This window comes from Sinohyriopsis cumingii, chromosome 9 (genome assembly GCF_028554795.1).
Source record: "Sinohyriopsis cumingii isolate HCF-2022 chromosome 9, ASM2855479v2, whole genome shotgun sequence".
NCBI lineage: Eukaryota > Metazoa > Mollusca > Bivalvia > Unionida > Unionidae > Sinohyriopsis > Sinohyriopsis cumingii.
The window spans coordinates 88663248-88683200 of NC_142969.1; the positions used below are offsets into that span (position 1 = coordinate 88663248).

The 19953-nt window shown below is 33.7% G+C and overlaps 3 long non-coding RNA genes across 4 annotated transcripts in view; 2 read left to right on the top strand and 1 right to left on the bottom strand.

Moving 5' to 3' along the window:
- LOC149792198 (uncharacterized) overlaps positions 1 to 16394 on the bottom strand; it is a 35096-nt gene extending 18702 nt beyond the window's left edge. For both annotated transcript variants that reach the window (XR_016423521.1, XR_016423522.1), the window contains exon 1: positions 15834 to 16394. This is a non-coding gene — a long non-coding RNA (uncharacterized LOC149792198). The remainder of the gene's footprint in view (positions 1 to 15833) is intronic.
- Positions 4714 to 8948, top strand: LOC149792199 (uncharacterized). The gene is made up of 2 exons (XR_016423520.1): positions 4714 to 5059; positions 6417 to 8948. It is a non-coding gene; the product is annotated as an uncharacterized LOC149792199 (long non-coding RNA).
- LOC149792200 (uncharacterized) lies at positions 10981 to 19409 on the top strand. Its single transcript, XR_016423523.1, has 2 exons — positions 10981 to 14911; positions 18609 to 19409. It is a non-coding gene; the product is annotated as an uncharacterized LOC149792200 (long non-coding RNA).
- Positions 19410 to 19953: the final 544 nt, after the last annotated feature.

The following is a 19953-nucleotide window of genomic DNA, read 5'->3' on the forward strand; positions in this document are numbered from 1 at the left end:
GTTGGTCCTGAATGAAAATGGTGCCATTTGGACGTCCATTGCGGCCATCACAGTGGCCAATCTTAAAATTCTTATTACTAATTTTAATTTCCTGATTCAATGATCGTGTTAGAATAGTGTTTTCACTGTACGACTTTGTTTTCTGTCTAGTTGGTTATAAATGAAATTGTGCCGATCTTATCACTACCTCTCCTTGTACTGGACAAGTTCTTATACTGTCTTATTGGTCCTTTATTCAACAATGGCGTTGATCTGACAGCTAATATGGCCACCAGTGTTGCCCACTCGAAAATCTTGATGTAGAATATATTAAACGGAAAGTCAGCAGACATGTAGGTTTTATCACTACTATTCCAAAATGGATGGTCATATCAACATGGGACCTTCACCAATAGATTTATTGCTATTATAGTGTCGGGAATAAAAAATAATTGCTTGTTTTTTCTTGATAAGGGAACTTTACTACTAACAATACTACATGGTTAATTCCATCCCATGTAGTAATCTTACACTATCTCCAGGCACTGATTAGTGATCTCCAAAACCTGATGTAGTAACAATACTATAACTGATGTAGTAACAATACTACATAGCTCTCCTGCTATTCCCCCAAACCCATGTAGTAACATTACCCTTTTAATCCAGGCACTGATATTGTGAGCCCCTAAACCTGATGTATTAATAATACTATAACTGATGTAGTAACAATACTACATAGCACTCCTGCGATTCCCCTAAACCCATGAAGTAACATTACCCTATTTCTGAAAAGAAAATTTAGTGTTGTCTTTCTTATATGACTATAACAAAGTATTTAAATCAAATATCATTATAAATGCTTTCTTCATAGTCATATTACGTTTTGGGTTGCCTAAGTGGTTAGAGCAGGAGGTCGCTGGTTCAAAACCTGGCCTAGTCATTACAGAGATTTATATAAATGGTGCTAACAACTGCCTTGCTAGGCGCTCGGCATAAAGAGGTTAGTATTATAACTAGTCTGCCTGCTGTCAGGATAATGTCACAGGGTGGGACATGCTACTACATGTCTGCAGCATCATGTCCCAGTGCTAGACATCCCTAAAAGCTGCCACACTAAATATGTTACAGCGGTAAGACTGACAAATTGTTAAATCTACATTAAAACTCCAAATCACACACACGTAGTAATATTACCCTACTGATTATCAATTGTGACTACCTTCCGAAGTCGACATTGAAACGTTCAATGTATGAATGATATAACCCATCATATGACCTTGTGCAGAATACCAAAATTCAATTCAAATCTTAGGATTTAAAGTCATACACAAGGATTTACTGTGTTTGATGCAAATTTGTAATCCCAAGGATGGGATTTTCAATCCTACGCTAAAGCACCAAGTCAAAAAGGAATACTGTGAATACTGTTGTAACTTTCAAGTTGCAAAACAACCACATGTTTGTGGGACATTTAACGTAAGCCACTGCTCGATTTAATATGTAAATATGTTGCAATTAATGTTTGACTTGATTTCTAGAATTCAATATTTTCACATGATGCAAACAAGGAAGTGTTTGATATTTTGTGTGCCCTATACTCCCAGTAAATTGTCAATATATTCAGAAGTCATGGTAACGGTCAGGTGTGAAGCATGAGCAGCAATCTTGCACTGGTGTTCTTAAGTTGAAAATACAACTATACACATATGAATGTGAGAATATTACTATATTGCCTACTTGGGATCAGCTCAGGTGATTAGACTCTGTTAGGATGCATGCAATTTAAAATCAGAATACTTTCTTCATGCGGGGATCAGCATAGATTTCAATATGTTAGGATCAGCCGAACACAGATTGGAAATCATCATAATCTTGTACAGTGTTTCATTCAGATTCTACATATAGTTTGGCTTTCTCTCTGTGGGAGCTAAACATGACGTTTAGCTCCCACAGAGAGAGAGCCAAACTATATGTAAGTGGTGATATGTATGTATGTATGTATGTATGTATGTATGTATGTATGTATGCATGCATGCATGCATGCATGTATTTATGTATGTATGTATGTATGTATGTATGTATGTATGTATGTATGCATGCATGCATGCATGCATGCATGCATGTATGTATGTATGTATGTATGTATGTATGTATGTATGTATGTATGTATGTATGTACATCTGATATTTGTTTTCATGAAAAGAGTTGAAATGAGAAATAAGTTAGTATACTCATGTAGCCTCTATTATTCTCGCATGGCATATTTGAAATTTTTATTTGTACAAGACTATATTTGTTGTGAAATTATTGGTTTATAAGGCTGATGAAATGAACCAGATTTAGTGTTGTTATATTACTACAGAGCAGATACAACTTTTTCAGAATTTACCTGGCTCACAATAATATTACTGAAATATAGATATCTAAATTTAGTTTAAGAAGATTGCTACATAGCCTAGATGTGTATATAAGACTGTAAATCAAACTCCTTGTTGTAATTTGATATTTTAATAGACTGTAAATATATTTCAATTTAAAATTTTGTAAAGAGCTACTTAAGCCTCTACTATTACCATGTACAACAATACAAACTTCTACCATAATAACTTGCCATTATGTAGTCAATTACTATAAATACTTTCATCCACCTACATGAGTGTATGCATGAGTGTCAAATGGACAACATGTAACAGTTCCTTACTACTTTATACGTTTATTATATCTGCTTAGAGAATGTCAATTGACTTTATTACGGTACCAAAATAATGAAACATTTAAAAATCATATCAGTACATTTTTAATACATAGAAAATAGCATGTAGCTGGTATGAGAACTTTGTAAACATGTCACATGCTTAACTGACTTTAATGTAATTACTGAATATATTTACAAAGCATTTAATATTTGCTGGCACCAACAGTTGGTCATGTTAAATGTGATTAGTTGTGGGCTTTATTTTGAAATCACATCTGGATACAAGAAATATGTCATTCCTACATCAAGTTTGTCATCCTCAAAATCTTCTTCCCCTGAAAAGTGCATACAGCATTGTGGCACTTTTAACTGAATAATGTACATTGCTGTTGACAGTAATGGTTACCATAGTGAGATCCAATTTTTGTAAAAAAGCAAAGTATAGGAAGTGTCAAATGCTGTCTTGACAAAATAAATATAATTCCTGTATAGATTATGTCCTGACTTTTAAATGTGTGTGTTTGTGTGTGCGTGTGTGTTTCATTAAGTTTTTTCAGTCATATCTGCAGTGTCAGTAATGTCTAACGCTGGGACATCATGCCGCAGGCATGTATTATGATGTGCCACCTATATTATCCTGAAACCAGGACGACCAGTTCTAATACTAACCTCTTAATGCTGAGCGCATATCAGGTAGCTGTTAGCATCATTTTTAAATAAGTCTTTGGTATGACTCGGCTTGGGATCGAACATGCGACTTCCCGCATACGAGTCGGTCGCTGTAACCACTAAGCCACCGGAGCGGTCTAGGGAGTATGCATGTACCTTATATGTATTCATGTACGTGTACTCAAATTTGCACAAACAAGCCACCAGAGTGACAAACATAAAGAACTGAAGGGTTAGTTACCCAGAATATCCAGTGCATAATCCATGTGAGCGAATCGAAATTTAGCAAACGTATTGGATCATATTGGCTGCAATCAATCAGGATTAAAATTACTAATATGCTAGATTATGAAGGTTCTGCTTTAATATTAACCTTTGTCGAAAATACCGTTAATATGTTTTAGTTTTGTGTTTCATACATGAGTACGTTTTATCATGTAACACTGTGCAATACATGGACGTTTATAATTGCCACACATGCAATGTAGTTGTTTTCAGGCTGCACTATTTATCAAAATGACTATATTGAAATAGGGCTATTTTCTGCCGTCCCCCTCTCCAAATGTCCTTATATGATGTATACTGTACACATGGGGTGGTTAACATTTATTTCGGACATCAGTTTCGTGTTCACATGTCCGTTGCCATGGTTACAAGGTGTCAAAATACTATTAAAGAAGACATGAAAAGTAGTCATCTTTTCCATTTACTTCTCGTAGATACTGCTTTACCATGCGCTATTCACTCAGTTTCAAATTTCCCATATGCATTTTTATTATTTTACGGGTTATGAAGCTCTATAAATAAAGTTTGGTTTCTAAAACTATTCCAAAATGGTCCATCGTAGTAGACAAAATCAGAATATCGAACTTATACGTCAACTGAAAACTGTTGCTAAAATACGTTGACAAAAAGATACTTAATAATAAAATACAAAAACCGTTATTCAATAAAATGTTGTTTAATATTACTGAATGAAGCTTAATAGTATTCAGTTATTTAAATGATTGTTTGATGTTTTTGAATATGATTGTAAAGCAGGCGTTAACAGGGCATGTTCATTCGCTTTTTCGCCGAATACATGGGTTGGTTACCTTCACTGGACATGACAAATGTTCTTTATTTATTTATGTACTTTTATCATCATATTAGCATGGCTATATAACACTCACACTATTGTGTTTCTATCTTTAGAAGAAAAACAAATTGTCTTCCACACCCCTTGAGGTATCCTATGGTCAAACTATAATCTATTTATAACCTTTATATTCATCCATAAAGATATAATATGGACATTCATAAGAAATAAAACACTATTGGATCAGCACTTTTAATGAACTTCTGAAAAATTGAAACATGTTTTAGAAGTAATGTCACTGGAGAATCCAGGATAGAAACAGACTATATGTGTTATACTCTCTAGATCTTTTGCGTCTATTTGGAAACCAGCGCGGAATACTGCATTACACTGACTGCATACAGTTTTATGTGAAGTGAGATGATGTACACGTTTATAAGGAACATATACCTATAATGAACAAATGGAAACACAATCATATCATTATACGTTTTGTAAATGCTATTTACCAGCACTTAGAGTCTGCAAAGATGATGATTTACATCGTGCAAGATTCGGGGATTTATATAACGAATGCAACTTTCAAGGAAATTTTGGGAGCAAGTTTACACATACACTTGGATGGAAAACGAGTCAAAGTAAGTATTTTTCTACTTTTACATTGTTTAAAGTAACTATATATGATTATACTCTCTCTCTCAAACATCAAATGTACATGTAAGCATCTATTCAATTCTTCGTAATGACTCAAAACTGGGGCCCTCGAAGGGGGCAATGTATACATTCAAAAAGTATAGAAAAATGTTAACCAATAAAATAACGTTATATGATTATATTTTCATATATGCCATTAAAGCAAAGCTAGTCACATTACGTTCATAAATATTTAAGTCCGTATACTATACATGTAGACCCACATATTCGTCCGTATTCCAACGCAAAACCATGCGAATATCTCGCCGTAAGGCTTTCTGTATCACTGGAGGTTCTGAGAGGTGTTTAAAAATGAAAATCTATGCAAGTAAGACGATAAAGCATCTGATACAAGAAATGCACTTCCTAAACACATATTACCTAACGGTAGCAGTTAAACAAAATTAATAGCAAATCCTGATGATTGTAACGTCCCCACTCATCCACCCACAATATGACCCAGGGTGATACACTTCTGCCGCCTGTACAGTTGAGATGAACAATTGTTACTGTAATTGCCATTTTTGGTGTTTTTAACCATGGACCCTTCATAAATTCAATGCAAGGTGACCAGACAGAACTTGCAATGACTGAACTGTCATCAGAGAGAACAAAAAGCATTAAAATAAACCATTCAGGCCAACATGGACATACAAAGTCAAATTATTAATGAGTATGTCTTAAAAATATGTCTTTTGTATTCATTTGAATGTGGTATGTAAATTGCCAGATTAGCCATTAAGCATACTAAGCACGTGCTTCGGGCACCAGCCCAACATGGGCACCAGAAAAAAAGTAGAATTATTTGCTGATGATAAAACTGAATGAATTATATATGACCATTTCAATCTGCATGTAGGAATATTTTGATTTGGAACGGTGGCAGTACTGATATTTTACAGCCTTTCTTAGCTTCTGATATTTGTTTTTTTAAATTTAACATATAGTTGCTGAGTGTTGGGTACTATAATATTTTCAGTGATGAGGGCCCTGGAAGGCCTCAATCTGGTAATTGTTATGTATTATCATTCTCTCTTCTTCAGTATCACACATATAAGATGCCATAATAATGGAAACATCATGATATGGAGGACAATTTAAATTATACAAAAGTATCATTTTCATATAAACATAAAACGAGCCAAATGACTACTGATGAAAGTAGTGGTCACAGTGTAGAAAAATAACTCTTCATTTGATTCCTCGTTGTAATATTCACATTCTGGAATATATGATGCATCCTTAAGATGACTAGGTAGTGCTGCTTTCTTTGTCAGCTCATCATTGATCCATATTTTGCAGCCAAGAAACCATAGGAAACTCTATACAACGGCACAACACACAACAACCCGACCACCAACCTTGCAGGTCCAATACCATCCTTTGATCGATTCCATGGAATATTTCTGCTGGTATTGGATCCACAGCGAATGATTTTATTTTTGGAGTGGCGAGACTGGATTTGTAAATGTAACAGACCTGGAAAATCCATGCATGCCATAACGTCATTGTGCCCTTCCTCTGGGAGATGCCCATTTTATACTTTGGAGCCTGTTTGGCTTGATAAATGTCCATAGTGATATCACGCAGGTAATCAACTGATATCCTGGGGAATTCATTCAGTTTCCAAGTGGCTGCACCCATCTTGAAGTAAAAGTTGTGCTTGTTCAGCAAGTTGTTATCTTGAACCAGGACTTAAGCCTTATTCCGTTACATGAATAGATCCATTTTCAATTCAAAAAAGGTGGAAATAGTCATCATCGGATAAGGAAATAGGAACATCAATGTAAAGATATGACTTTGTTTTAATTAGCTCACGCACATTTTGTAAACGTGGTTTAATATCTGTTCTTGAAAGCTTTCAAACGTTTGTGTTGTAGTGATACATTGCATGTATTCATTAGCGAAGTGGGAGATTTCCAAATGGAAAGACTGGGTTATTATACATAATGGGACATTAACAAGGTGGTTTTGATGCCCATATGGTCTTTTGCATAAAACACAATGTCTGTGAGATCTTGACGTTGAAGTTGAATTGATTGTGGACCTTTCATGGCTGCATTTGATGTGTTTTATACCATTCACCAAATTGTCATATCTGACATAAAATCTCATAAAGTCTCATTTGTTGGGTGCTTTTCATACATTTGCAACTATTAACTTTGGCAGTCATATTTAGTCTATAATTATACAAAGAGACTGCGAATTCCATACAGTCAGTTCTTGTAGGTGTGGAGCCAGAATCTGATTTGTTGAACAGTATCTAAAAAGACACAAATCGTCTTATTATGTATTAATTATAATTCTTGTTTTATATCATGAATTCTTGTGTCATCCATTATGTCATGTTACATCCCAAAATGTTTTATTTCAGAACTGTTTTTGTCTGAATATATATTGAATCTTCCAAGACCAATAAGTGTCGTAGTAGCATCAACGATATCGAAACATGCTTGGATTTCCCAACCATCAGTTATATATCTGGCACTGTTAAACAAGGCCATAATACCGTTGTTAATGAATACACATCGTTCATTTGCAGCGTATATTGTATTATCATTTTTCACAAGTTTACCGTGAATTTCAAGAAATGTCTCGGCGGGCAAGACATAGCTTTATGTATCTTGGACTTGCAGTTCGATTCGCCCACGTTGGTCTGGTTCTCGTGCTTCATAAGAATAATACTGATAATCACGCACATACTCATCTTTGAGTACTGGTGCATCCATGTCAAATGCGGGATCTGACACACGCTTGAACATTTTTGACATATTCTCTTCTGTCTTAAACGACGTTCAAAATTGATCGATAAGTGGTCGATCTCCAACGACGACGGGTCAAACCACTACCCGCTATTAGCTTTGCGGTTATGTTTATTTATTTGTTTTTTGCATCTCGTCGGCCGCTTGTTTTGTCAGAGATGGCCCTCCCGTTAATGATTTATTACTTTGCTGACACTTGGTGCTATCACTTCGGTGCTGGGCAGTTTTATTGGCTGTGGTGTTCGTCGTACTAATCGTGCGAGTCTGTCTTTGATCGCCGAATATGCTTTACGAACAACATCACCAACAGTGATAATACCCTTATCAAGAGCAATTTCTATGGATTTCATACCTAATTGTTTTGTAATCGGGATAGCTTTTGGGGCTTCCTTCTAAATAAATCTTGAACAATATCGCCGAGTCCATCTCAGTAGATCATTTTATAAACCCTAATCGTGAATTTATCAACCTGATGTTTTCAGGTCCACATTGGGCGTTGTGCATTATTATATTATCTTGTTATCGCCGTTCTAATTGATCACTCACCGTAGTAATCGTCGGTAATTTCATTGATCAACGCCCGATTGATCCTACTGTCCATGACGTCACCGGTATAAACACGCTTACAAATAGCGGCTGCTTCATTAATGATTTCGTGGGAATTGTTGCTGACTGGTCTTCCACCAATCAGAATTTCTAGTCAATCAACATCAGCGAGTATGTTATTGGGATAAAATTTATCTTGAATCACTTGCGATTCAACGATCATATTACCACCTTGTTTCATAAGACGTCGATCGCGAGGGGCAAGGCCACTTCATGTTGCTCCCTCAGGTGGTTCATCGTGTGGTTCTGGTTGTGGTTCTAAAGAACGTTGCAGGGTAGGTATTTTACTCAACATCTTTATGTTTTTTCGTTGTTTTAGGCATAGTTTTTCCTTCTTCTACTTTTTCAAGTTGACATTCCATTCTCTAGCATGCGCATCTACTGTACTGCTAAAAATGTTGAAATTTTCAACATTTTCTTTGACCTGATCAGTAATAATAAAAATACGATATAAATATTTACACCATTTTTCATGACTTACATTTCAATATGTTCACGTTGCATATATTTGTTTTCTTTTTTGCCACCCAAACGCGGCAATATTAAGCATTTGATCTTTATAGACAGAAGGATAGTAATTATACCTCACAATGCGAGTGTTACGTACTCAACTACATTCAAGCCATCCATAAGTGTCCCCGCTAGCAATCACCGGCCTCATAATAACCTTTATTGAAGAAAACAATGGAATTTCCGCAAGCCGTGTAACCTTGGCCTTTTCATTACATCTAGTATCAACATTTGTGCTATGATTGCGATGATTTAAAACAAATGTGGCGATATGGCCATACAATTTAGCTGAAACGCGGACCTAACACACACCCCCAAACAAACAGCGACATCAACGTTTTGCTGACCAATAAAACCTACTACAAATACTATAATTCTGATGTCATGACTGACTTAAATGCCTTTTTTATTCATTCATTTGCAGATTTTCATGACAGTCCCTTACAAAAAAGGTGGGTTGTGTAATATTAAAATAATAGCCTGTTGTTTTAAGAACAAAACATGTTTCCAAAACACAGACTCGAACCATATACAACGGCCTGATCTTATAGACCAGTTGTTTGCTCGACAATATATAATATAACACAAAGGAATTTGCCGCCCGGAATGAACACTTAGAAAACAATATAAACAATGGCGAACGGTGTTTTCTAACACGTCCTTTTCATGGAATAATTTTAAGGCTAGCTCCATGACCCCAGCTTTAGCATTATGTAATATGACAAGCTTGGTAAGTGTATCGCTTTTTAAAATATACGTTTGGGTCAAGAAGGCAGTCTGCACACTACTTAGGACAGATTATAACGATATATTTAATGAACAATAAAAAGGTTAAAAAAATTATACAAATCAAATGCAAAATTAATTTACAACTCATAACCGCTTTTTTAAACACAGATTTAGTAACAAATGCTGAAAAACATGAACAAATGAAATTAATCCCAAATCGAATAAATTTGATGCTCAATTTTCTTTTTATGTATTTAAACGCTGGATGCGATATCAAACAGTTTTGTACCACTTGTAATATTAGATACTCCTTTTTCCATTTGTTCAAAGTATTTTGAGATATATAGAATTATTATCATTAATATTAGATTATTTTTCTGTTGTCCTTCAAGACAACCATGACTTTGCTAGTATCGCGTCCTTATTTAGATTTGAAAATTAAAACATTTTAAAGGAAAAAATAGGTCCAGAATTTAATATTAATTGGTCATTGTGCAATTGTAGATTATATATGTATATATGTATATCGAGATTGCTCATTGGAGGAAATAAATAGCCTGCATACCTGCTGGAAGAGTTATTTTTTATAAAATCATTGTTTTCCTTAATTTCATTCGGTGTTTCTTCCTCTACCAATGCGTCCACCCCATATAGCAAATGAACTGAATAAAAAAGTTTCGTCCCTTTCATCCGGGCGGAAGAACAGAGAGGATTAAAAGAGACTATTTTAGCTTCTTTGAAGGAAGGGGGATCAAATATCATTCACATGCACTCATTGTTTCTATTATATAACATTTTCATGCTTGTGAAGTCTTTTAGTAAAAATGAAGATAGTATATTTATATAGCAAAAATTAGTTTATGAAAAAATATTTTGATAATTTTGCCTGTACAACTTTCGTTAAATTATGTACAAATAAGCTTAAAGAGTATTTTAAATCTATTAACAAACATGTGGTGTTATTTATTATTTATCACAATGGAAAAATTAAACATCAACAGTTCAAGAATTCTTGTCAAGATATTTTGAATTCAGTCTGTATAGAAAATTTCAAATCATGTACAAGATTGAAAATAAAGGTCGTTCGACTTATTCAACATGTGTTATGCACAAGGATCTCAATTAAGATTTGATACAGTAAAAAAAGCAAATGTTTTCATAAAATACACTGCTCTTTTCTCAAAAATATAGTTTAAAGAAAGGGAATGTAATGAGGTTTATTTTGAACGTGGAAATACATTCGATTACATTACGACAGCACATCACGTCATAGGGTAGAAATAGTTTATAAACACATCATAACAACTACAAATACAAATTGTTGACGTGAAATTTGGTCCAGTCAGTTAGAATGTGCTGTTGGTGCAGATAAATTGACTATTCCTTTCGTTATGGCTATTTTTTACACAAATTTTACAAACTAATTAGCATTAATTTTCTATTTATTCATATAAATATTCCCACGAATCGGTTAATGAAATTAACAAAACAAAACAAACACTTAGATGATCGCAATAAAAGGCACCGTTTGAAAGGGAGGCTATAGAAAATGTTAAGAATTTATTCTATGACTCTCCAGCTACTGAACATTTTTGGAAATTATTGCGGACTGGGTGAAAAACTCATTACCCGAGTTTCGGAAATACACATGTTTATTATTTTCTAAAGAGGAAATAACAATTATGATAAGCTTATTAACAATTTCTAAATTTTGCTTCCAAACAAAATCACATTGTGCACAATAAAAAGATCACTGATAATTTTGAGAACAAGTGTTCATCACTGTCAAATTTTATTATGCGATTTTTTTTTTGCTATCTACTTAAAATCAAATCTTCTCAATCCTACATGGAGATCTGATAGACACCGATAATAGTTCACTTTTGCTGTCCTTTGAAATTCCTAATCAACCTATTTTAAGAGCCTATTAGATAAAGTATTACAACATTGTGTTAAGGAGAATTTTTGTTGATAACGATACATTCCGAATGATGCGTCACTTTTAAAACTTGCAAAGTTTGTTTGTTAAGCCATGTATTTTGGCCATGTGACTTCCAATGAGCACATCATAAACTAGACATTTTAATTTATTCTGACAAAAGTACATATATTACATTCTTATATGTACAGGTAAGTCTAAATAGTTAACTATATCAACCAATTTATTGACATTTTTTCAAAACATAACCGAAAATTGATAAAATCCGAAAAGATCAAGATTTTGTTTAGAATTCTCCCCATAAACTTATAGTTCAAAAGTTATTCATTCATAACATCTGTGACCACTATAGTTTGGATAGGTGAAAAATAATGTGGGAACTAGGAGGACACAAGTGTTTGTGCTCTCTTCAATACATGTACAGCTTGTTTCAAAGGTCGTTTAATTTATTTTTCGACTTATCATATTCCGGTTATAGTCTTATAAATCAACAAAACAAATTGCATGTTTAAGTGACATTTGAATAAATATTGGTACCTATGTGTAATTACAATATCGTAATATGTGTGCTCTTATCACTTACAATTAATTACAGTGTATAGTTTCTGCTTTGCTTATTGAAAATCACAAAGTACATAAATCTTGGTATTGACTACACCAAAAGACGGGTAGTACCACCCTGTGTTTACACAATTGACATTAATTACTTAATAATGCTCAAGCGGGATTTCTACACTCTGAAGATTTTTTAACAACAACGTGGGGACAGTTGCGAATAAGATCTAAATAAGTATTGACCTTGTTTGTTTAAAGAATATTTATTCGACATGATCATAATATTTTGAAACAATGCAATGTCTGGATTATTCAGCTGAAAGAGAAACTATTATATTACAAAGGATTAATAACAATCAGTATATGTGTACTGACTTGAAGTGGTTAACTCACTAACACATATAAATAGATAGATAACCAGAAAATATCTTCCATATTACGAAGAAATCCTGACAATCGATATTTGTACACTGACTTGATGTGGTTAGATCAGTGACACATAAATAGATATATAATCAGTTCTAGCTTATATAATTAGGGCACCCGCATAATGGCGGTGGGGGTGGGGAGCTTAAACATGTAGTATTTAGCTATTACGTTTTACGGATGTAGACCGAAACAGGTTTAGAGGTTAAATCAACCCATTATCCCTAGGTGCGGGCTCCCATGTATGTATTAATTAATAACAAGAATATTATATATGTTGGGTTTTATACTTGTATATATGGTCTGCAGTATGGCAGTGTCCAAGACCTACTCTCAGTAACTATTCTCATAACTTCCAATTCTTTAAATTGTATTTTTTGTACAGTGATGCTTTTTCTTACATGGTACGCTAATCCAATATATAATCAGAATAGTTAATCAAGGGACGTTTGTAAGTTTTAAATATTCTTTCAGAGGATAAACGATTGAATCAATTTCAATTTCTCCAAAGAGTGAACTTCATCATAGACCTTTTTTACACAATTACTTAGCATGTGCGTGCGAAGTTGCGACATTAGACAATGTACTGCCTAAATGTTTCTGCTCAAAACAATTATGTTTTTATCTTTGCTAGCCATCTGCAGTATGCCAAGTGGCGACAATAGACGATAGACTCACTTAATTAATATTTTTGCTAACCATGATATGTTACGTAATTGTTTATATTCAAACACGTATCTAATAGATTTGCTACCTATATGCAGTATGACAGGTGGCGACATTAGCCAATATACTACTTAAATGCTTATGTTCAAACGTTTCAACGTTTATTTCATATCTTTGCTAGCTATCTGTAGTATATAATACTTTTTGGATATTTTTTTCTTCTTGTAAGCGTCGACTCTGTTTTATCTTGGTTAAAGGTCAATGGTCAAATACGGAACCACTCAAATTTTGTGAATATCCAAATTTCGAATTTGAGCTACATTATTTAGATTTTCAAAGATTATATATAGCGTAGTATCGTCAGCGAAAAGTCTAATCAATATACTTTGTTTGCATTATAATTTATATGTACTAAAAGCAACAATGATCATGGGACCGATCGTTGAGGGACTCCAGCAATAATATTCTGAAATTAGAAACTCAACACTCGCTATTTTTGTAATAATACATTTCTACCCACGATAATTCTAAAGTTACTACCACTATCACCACTACTACTACTACTAGTATCACTACTACTACTATTTCCTGAGAATAATACATTTGATTCCAAATCAGCCAATCATACTTATAGTAATGGAAAGTAGAATATTAAGACTATAATTGCAGCGTGTATATACAAATAAAACACTACAGTGTCTGACACACTCACTTGTAATTATGAAGTATACATAAACACACACATACATACACATATTAAATAAAAGAAACATATGCTATACGAGCTTACACTGACGGTAGTAAATGGAATGATTGTATGGACAAAGGCATTGCTAATAAGATTAAGCTGTTTAACCATTTGTGCAATCTCAACTAACTTTATTCAAACAAACTTGGTTGGTGATTGAACGATTAGAAAAAGGTTTAAACAAATCTAAATAACTCATTAAAGTAGAGGATTTAAAGATTAGTAAGGGGCTATATTGCATTCATATTGTCATCAGTAAAAATGGACTGTGGATTATCCATACAAATAATATGAGAAGTGTCCATTACTTACAGATTATTTAATTCCAGTAACACAGCTTAATGAATACATTTATAACCACAAATATTATTTCAAAATGACCTTCAAAGGGCAGTAGGTCAGCTTGAATAGTAAAATATGAACGGATGACTGAAGTATACAACTGGTATATATGTTTCTGTCATCTTACGATGTTTCGTTACTGATGCAGATTAAACGCCGACGGAAGCTGTACCCACTTACAAACAAACTACAGCAGTCTTGGTGAAGATTAAGTGGAGACAGAAACTGTCACATCCAGACAATTACTGAGTGTGCAAAGCTACACAAGTTGTAATTTAACCGATAATGGCGAATATATTTATGATTCTTGAGGTGAAACCATTAGCGTGCTACCTTGGTGGGGTGGGGAGGGATGACGGATAGGACTCCAGAGATCTTAGGGCATCAAAACCACGGGTGTCGGAGGTCTTAGGGCGTCAGAACCCCTTTGGGGTATGACCGTTGCCCCGGGCGCCATTCACCCATATTTCGCCACTGCGTGGAATTCAACGACCGTTAACGTTTAAAGTTAAAGGTATGGCAGCATTTTATAGGTAAGAAATTGCACGAAGTTGAAATAAATGTCTGAAAATGGGGTATCATTTAACCTACATCTAATGAAAAACTACTTCTCACAATTTGGCCAATTATTACAGTAAACAGTTTGACATGAAAGGCTTTACAGTTTATACAAATGATTCCAATCTGCCATCAAATATGGCTGCTGTTACTAAAAATAAATAAACTTGTTAAAGGTTCTAACACCATTTAACAAAGTGTGAATTTGTTAGTAATGAATTGGTGATTGGTCCCCAGGGGCTGAGAGAAATCCAGGAAACATGATTATTTTATTAGCCTCATGTAAAGTTATTATGCATTTCTGATATCAAGTAACCGTGCATTAGACGAATTAATGATGACAGACATCTTGAATCTTTGTCGGTTCAGATCAGATCGTACTGTCGGATTTTCGGTTTTTGACTATAGTTTTAAAACTATTAGACATAATTAAATGATATAGAAAGCCCTTTAAAATCCGTTTCCGTTGACACCCTTAACAATATGTTTCCACCGCACGAAAAAAAAATTGTCAGTTTATTTTTGATCTGACACTAGTCTCTGCTATCTGCAGCTTCATTACCCGAAGTTTTAAAACGTGTTCTAAAATGTTATTTTTGTGAGGCTTCTAATTAATTGAAGATATCATCATCAGTTATATTAAAGGTTTCACTCCTCATCAAACGTCACGCTGACAATGAGTATTTTACACCAACTATGAAAATTATTAAAAATCAGAAATACATCTATAAAAGCACATCCAATATGAATCTGACAGAGAAGCGATGATGGTCATAGCTGGGTCGCTCCAACAGCGAGTATGCAAGGGACACGGCATAAACATATGTCTCCACTAGATACTAATAAGAATTAATAAGAATGGCAATAAATATACTTACATTTATGCATCTTGAATTTCCTCAGCATGTACATTTTTAGTTCTGCAAATCCAAATGACATGACCAAACTTGAAAGAAGCGTAGAAATTGTACTGTACTTCCGATTACATTTCCAACTGAAACAAAAATTATCCTTACTGCACTCAAAACGACTTCCACTTTACCTCAGCAAAAGGCAGTAATTGCACAACGGCGAAATCAACGTGGATGTCCAACGATATATCACATGTTTAAAATAGCTCATCAGTCTGTTAGCAATGGTAGCCAATGTTCTATCCAGTCATCAATAAATGGTGTTCCGTGTTAAGATATACATTTATATTTTATTCAAAAATCTGTAATATTCGTAACATCTATTTATTTTATATAAAAAATTATTTGTTAATGAATAGTTGGCTTGTTGGTTATTATAGGCACGTTTAACACATTATTGGCTACAACATGGCATGGAAGAGAAACGGGTAAGTACCTTTCTCATGGACACACCAAGGAAGTCGACACAGTCTGGTCTAGGAAGATTTCGAAAATACAACCCTTGGATTACAGCTTTACCAATTTATTAATTTATTTTTCCTGAAAGACAAGTTGTACTTTCTAGAAATAGGTGAATTAGTTTGTTAGTTTAATTCATTTGGTTTTGTAATAACAAAGTTATCTGATTTTGTCCAATTTGACAATTTCTTACTGTTCACAACGAACACCACTTATAATATACACGAACATTATAAATATTGATTTGTCGATATCACACAAAAAGATATACAATGCTTCCAAAGAATAGTGATTTGCATATTACTGTGAATGATGTAACTATTAAAATGAATGTCATTGTAATCCATATTTTATGTTTGACTGATCTTGTAAAATGTTGTATATTACGTTTTTTATCAGACTCTGTTCATGTTAAACTCATGAGGTTAAATGATTTTGTATATCCGTATCAGTATCACCCCTCCAAAAAAATTACTGTAACCTATGGGCTTAGGTTAAGTTTTAGTGCTTAGCTCATGACCAATGTTTCTGAACCCAGTGTAAGCAGTATCATACACTGAGTCACACAACCAAAATAAGTGGTTGCATCATAAGGAAAACTGCTTCCTTATTACCAAAGTAAGTCCTGCTGCCCTACATTTGACATGTCACTGACCCGAGTTCAATTTTGTATTTTATGGTTATCTCTTAATGTCTGTTCATGCAATAATCATTAAATTAGACAACTATACGCATCACTGTAACCTACACTTCACTGGCTTAAGTTAAGCTTCAGAGTTTAGCACAAAACCAAATATAGGTTTATTACACCACGAATACATGCAAGATTTTAAAGAATCATGCAACTTGATGGGGTTGCATCCTGATGCGTACTACATGCACAACACAAAGATGCTTCATTGTGACATGTATTTCACACTTCATTCGCTTGGGTTAGATTTGGTTTTAAGTTCACTTATATATATATATATACATATATATATATATATATATATATATATATATATATATATATATATATATATATATATATATATAGAGAGAGAGAGAGAGAGAGAGAGAGAGAGAGAGAGAGAGAGAGAGATTCGTTCGACACCCATCATAACAAAGGAATTTCATCGTAGGCTATATCTCACTTTTTACTGCCTATTGTTGTTTTTGGTGCATTTAGCTTATGATCGCATTAGTTTTGTGGCATGCTATATGCATTATATCCTCCCTAGAATCACGAAACATGGAGACCGGATGCAGCTTAAAAGTAGTATATCTTTCTTGCTGAAAGTGAAAGTCGTGACCTATACTTCATACTTTAATGCTTTATTAATATGTTAGTGTTCAAATTTCATTTATTAAGTTGGTGTTTATATTTGAATCATGAAATCAGATAAAGGAATGCATATATAAAAAAGAATGCGTCTTTAATTGTTTTTTGTCTTTAATCCCCTGTCACAATATATGTGTGTATATGTATTTATATTGGGTAATGGCATGTCAGCACGACTGTGGCTACATGGTGCCGATTAAAAGTTAACTTCTTTAAATGTACAGATTAGAAAGGGAAAACATTGATTAGTTAGAAAATAGGCAATATTTCGTTAGCAGTATCATTTCATCCTGATTTTCTTTTCGATGATAATTAATGTTAACTTTTTCTTCTAGATATTATGTCATGCTTTTGTAGATGCAAGTTATGTAATAATTGATTAATCTCTTTGTTGATATATATTTAAAATGTTATGAGAAAAATCCAATATATATGAACGGGTAGAAATTTTATTAAATTCTAGATAAGCGCGAGTTAGTAATTTAATGCTATATTTATTATGTGTGTTAATCGCTTTCACGCATTTTAGACTTCAAACCAACTTTAATTTTAACGTTGAATTACTGTGTATATATGTTTGTTTTTCTTGTTTAATAGCTTTTTGAGAATGGACCTATACGCAGTCTAAAGTCCCTCTGATGTGACTGTAAGCCACTGATAATTAAGCATCATGACTGGCTGCTTCCGATAAAAAAGAATGTCAAATAAAAAATATTGTGAAATAATGTTTTCAGTAAGGTCAACATTCCCCAAAAATAATAGCTTTTGGGCAATCAGCAAGTGCTCTCAAGAAATTTATCTTCACTTTTATCGAAAGCAAAATGAATTGCAAATCGGCAAACGTTTGACGGAAATTTCATTCTTCGAGCTTAAGCAATTAATTTAATTTGATATTCGTTTCTTGGGTGGTTGCAGATAAGTAGCAACTTTACTTAATTTTCACTTTTGTTTAATAACAGGTAGACTTGTTTGTATAGCAATGAGGGAGGAATACCTTCAGTATGTGGAAACCTATACAGATAAACTCCAGCCATTGATGGAGACTATTGAAAGGGAAGGAAAATGGCACTGATGCAAAAAGGAGAATGCCCCCAACTATGCCATCGGACAAGACGGTACAGTTTTCCAGTACGTTGCACATTAATCGGATCTGCAATGTGGTGGATAGGAAACTGCATCATGTGACCGGAATCTGTATCAAGTGACCTCATGGCAAGTTTATGTGATGTTAAGTAACAAGAAATATTGTATTACTAACGGCATATTCTGCAGACAATATGCTTTACATTACACCTAGGTAGAGTTCATTTCTCAGTTATCGTTATTACCACCTCACTAATGCACACACGACCAACACCTAAAAACACCACAATAAAAATTAATAAATACAAAAAATGAAAAACAAACACCAGCGTCGGTTGAGGAGAAAAGATATCCAGGAGATATTTTTGTTCAGAGATAATAAAAAATAAAATTTAATATGATGTTGAATAAACGGCTTGTATAACATCATATTCTTATTGTCCTCTATACTGAATTGTACGGAATTGTTTAAAACTGTTATGGTGAATATATTTTGTAAAGTTGATGTAATACTGATTTTCTTTTAGTATATGTACATGATGTGATAAGCACGATTTGTGAATTCAATGTCAGTGCATGGCAAATGATGGATATTAGCATATATGTGTATTTCTACTACAGCATTCACACATTCAGTGTAATATTAATAAAGACTGCAAATCATATCATGTATACAACAGTTTTCATGTTTGTTCTGTTCATCGTTTTTTCACTCTTCAATCTTAGAAAAATTCGTTTTTTGTCTATAACTGTTATTTATGAATCATTTAAAAGAAAACTGAGGTTCAAAACAATTATAGCAATCAATATCGAAAGGTGTGTTGTTTATTTTCAAAACGCTGTATATGTAGATTACAAGCAGTGTCTTAAGTTGTATAAAGGTGTAAAAAAAACTGTAGTTGCGGCGTGTACGACTTTCAAAGGCCCAGTAGGAGAGAGTGTCATTAAAACAATAACTCAAGTGAACAATCCTATGCACAAGAAGCACGAGTTCATGAAATTTTCTGTATCTCTTGGTGTGAAGATATACAAATGTTAAAAAGAAAAGCAATTTTTTTTTTTTTTTTAAATTTTGGTTTACATTAATTCCGTGTCATTCCTATTTTCTGAATCTATTTGGTCCTGAAACATAAACATAAGCGCTTTTTACAAAGATCGATCGAGATCTGTTCAGGACCAAATCTGTAATTATACCAATGATATGATCCCGACTAAGATATA